The sequence below is a fragment of the Herpailurus yagouaroundi genome, unplaced genomic scaffold (genome assembly GCF_014898765.1).
Source record: "Herpailurus yagouaroundi ecotype Mexico unplaced genomic scaffold, PumYag 205, whole genome shotgun sequence".
Taxonomy (NCBI): domain Eukaryota; kingdom Metazoa; phylum Chordata; class Mammalia; order Carnivora; family Felidae; genus Herpailurus; species Herpailurus yagouaroundi.
The window spans coordinates 14,023,747-14,027,304 of NW_024412436.1; the positions used below are offsets into that span (position 1 = coordinate 14,023,747).

The 3,558-nt window shown below is 64.2% G+C and overlaps 1 protein-coding gene across 1 annotated transcript in view; it reads left to right on the plus strand.

The window, feature by feature from the left end:
- Nucleotides 1-3,558, plus strand: part of LOC121015008 (uncharacterized) — a 22,318-nt gene that overhangs the window by 4,444 nt on the left and 14,316 nt on the right. The gene's annotated exons all lie outside the window — the stretch shown is intronic.

Below are 3,558 nucleotides of genomic sequence, written 5' to 3' on the forward strand. Positions count from 1 at the left end.
CCCCCCCCCCCCCCCCCCCCCCCCCCCCCCCCCCCCCCCGCTCTGCTGGCGTCCCAACGCCCGGACACCGTGCTCCTGCCACCTCGTCCTCTTTCCGATGAATCGCCTTTTTGTGGGTAAAAGTTTGGGTCTCTGTACTGAGCTGACTGTGTAACCACCTTGTGACATTGCCGACCTAGCGGCAGGGGGTTGGGGGGGGTGGCAGTGAGGGGACCCTTCCCCTGACTTCACTCGTCCCCCGCGCGGTTCCAGGGCCATCAGGCACCGCACACCCGCAGCCAGAGACTCTGGAGGAGAACACCTGTTTCCAGGGGGAGGATGTGCCAGGCTTGGGGGGCCAGACCACAACCCCGGGGGGCCCTGCCCCCGCCCCCAATCTTGACACGGGGCAGGAGGATCCGGCCACACCCGCTTTGCTCACCCAGAAAAAGATGAGGCTTCTATTTCCTCCTCCAAAGCCTGGGCTGAGCCGGTGGGGTCAGGTCCCTCTTTCCGATTTTACTTCCCGTCCCGCCCTGAGCCACCCCACTCGTGCGTCACCTTCCGTCTTCAGCTCCCGGGCCATCAGATTCCCAGGCCACCCCAGGGAGCCTCACTCCCGCTCTCTTGGGAGCACGGCGGAGGCGACAGGGACACGGAAGCCCTCTCGCTGCCCCAGCCCAGGCCTCCCGCCAGCTCCCTCCAGGCTGTGCGTCGCCTGGCCCCCCACCCCCGGGGGCCTCTGCCCCCCACTTTGCCCTCTTCTCTGCACCTGTGGCCCAGGCGGCCTCAGGACCGCAGCACCTGTGCGGCCACACCTCGGGCCCGTCCTCCTGCAGGACGCACAGTGGGCTTGCGGGCTCCAGTCCCGTCCTTAAGAGGGGGAACCGAGAGTTGCTCAGAATTTTCTCATGTGGGCAAATCCCAAGACGAAGTCTTTGTTTTTGTTTTTGTTTTTGTTTTTTTAACAACTTTCGGCAAAGGAGAAACCCCAGCGGTCAAGCTTTGTTTACTGTCAGCTCAATGGAAACCGACTTTTTAATTTAGAGGGAAAACCTGTGGTCCTCGAGTCCTCCTCCCGCCCCTGGGCCCCTGGGCCCCTGGGCCCCGGGAGATCCTTCTTGCCGGGCAGGATTACATGCTCAGACTCTTTGTCGACCCAGCGCCTCAGGCAGCCAGTGCTGGTCACGGGATCTTATCTGCCCTTCCTGTGGGGCCGGGCCCCCAGCCTGACCACCTTAGCTGGGGTGGGCGCCGGGCTCCCACTGACTCAGCCCCGCTCCGGCCAGGTCAGACCCCGCGCACCTGCCCCGCCGGCCTGTCCTGTTCGGTTCCCGGGTCCCCTCCCCCCGGGGGCCCACCGGGCTATTTCTGAACCGGCGGGGGTGGAGGGGGGGGGTCGCAGGGTCGGGGTCCGCCGCCGGGGAGCAGGATGCTGGTGGGGGGACTGCGCTCCCCGAGAGACCCCAGGGCACCTGCACCGCTTTGGGCAGGGGCGGGGCGACCGAGCCACAAAGGAGGCTTGCCTGAGGGAGTTTGTTTTTAGGGGATCGGTTCAGGTGTTTTTGGCCAATTGGGTTTTCCTGTGCTTGAATGCAGCGCCCTCTGGTCCCTGTGGGCTTGGGCCCCGCCCCCTGCCCCACCCGCCCTCCAGACAGTCCCCCCTCCCCCCTGCAGACACCAGGGGACCCGGGAGGGGGCTGGGAGGAACAGCGGGCCCGTGGGATGGGGGGCACCAGGCAACCCCACCCCTGCTGGCTGGTGTGGGCGGGGGGCACCCAAGCCAGCCCAGAGCAGAGAGGGGTGACTAGAGGGACAGGTGAAGTGACCCTGGGCCGGGGCCAAGGTGCCTGCCTGCTGGCAGGTGCAGGAACCACGGCTGTCTGTCACACCCAGCAGATGCTTGATCGGCAGTGCGGGGCTCCCAGGTTTGCCTTGGAACTAGAAGCCCGGGCAGGCCCTTGTTGGGGTAACAGTGACGTGAGGGGGCCTTGGGGACCTTGACCCAGAAGCACGGGGTGGGGTGCTGTTCGCTCAGCCTGCGCTTGCCTAGAGGGTGTGACTCGAGAGAGCGGCGTTTGGGACATAGGCGGGTGGCGGCTGAGGCTTGGAGCTGGGAGAGGTCAAGGGCAGGTGCGGCCGGTTGGGGCCGGGGCCGCAGGTGGCTGCTGGGGCGGCCGTTGCCACTTTGGCATTAAGCCAGAGTTTCCTCAGGCTCGACGAGGAGGGGTTGTGGGCAGGGGGCATTCGGAGCAGAATCCAAACTTCGGAATGATTTAAATTATTGTATCACCATAGAGATTCTCTGCGGTTCCCGAATGTCTGCGAACTGTCCTTTATCACTGAAATCTGTCCTTTGCTCCCAAAGCAGGAAAGCGAGACCTGCCAGCACTGCCCCTGCTCTGGGCTGAGAGGCGGGGGCGGGGAGGGAGTGTCTGCACCCCCCCTGCAGGGAAGGGTGACCCGGGAGCCCGCCGACCCCGGACCCCAGCGGAGGCTTGACCCCTGGAGGCAGAGTCCGTGATTCTTCTTAGGATCCTCTCCTCCGTTCACGACCAGGCGCCTTTAAAGGGATCTCCTTCGGTGGTTTTTACACAGATGTCTCCGTGCCCCTCTCCCACCCACCTGCCGTCTGGCCGTGTCCCTCCACGCACATCCTGGTGGCCGTGGCCTCTGTCAGTCTCCACCCTCCAGGAGGGCTGAGATCTGGCACCTTCTCTCACCCCTCCTGCCTTTCCTTTGACTTGTGGTTTTTCTCCACCTCCTTCCTTGGTTCCTCTTCCTCTTCCCTCCCCAAGCATGGGGGGGGGGGGGGGGCCGGGGCGGCCGGGCCTCAGGTCTTCATCCCAAGTAGCACTTCCGTGTGATGGTCACTCCCAGGGAGAACAGGCGTGTTCGATGACACGGACGTCTGTCCCTTAGGCCTCCTGTTTCACGTAACCCGTGGCCACGTGGAATACCTACTGGCCATTCCGGAGGCCTCTCAAGTTCCTCCTCGCTCCTCGACCCCCAGCCCTCGTCCCTCCTTCTCGGAAAGTGGTGTCCCCTGCTCCCCGTCGCCTGGCCCAGAAGGAACAAGGAGGAATGCAGGCTTTGGGGTGGGGCCACCTGGCTCGGACCCCAGTTCCGCCAATCCCGTGTGACCCCGCAGGTCCCTGGACCCCTCTGAGCCTCGGTTTCACAGCACATAAACTGTGCCCGTCTTAACAGATCTCTGGGGAAAGAATAAATAAAGGAGATACTCCACGGGAGTATCCACCCCCACCTCCACGGGACGTGGCCGCACAGGTGACACTAAGAAGGAGCCACACCCACCTCCACGCCCAAGCTCCGTCAGTGACAGGATCCTTGGGCTCCACCCTGAACTCCCCCAGCAGCCCCCTTCCTGTCCTGTCACCCTCGTGCTCTCCTGCTCCAGTCCAGCTGCAGAACACCTTGCAAAAATGCCACAGCTTGGGGCGCCGGCGTGGCTCAGTCGGTTGAGTTTCCGACTTCAGCTCAGGTCACGGTCTCACGGTTCGTGGGTTCAAGCCCCATGTCAGGCTCACTGCCCCCTTCGGATCCTCTGTCCCCCTCTCT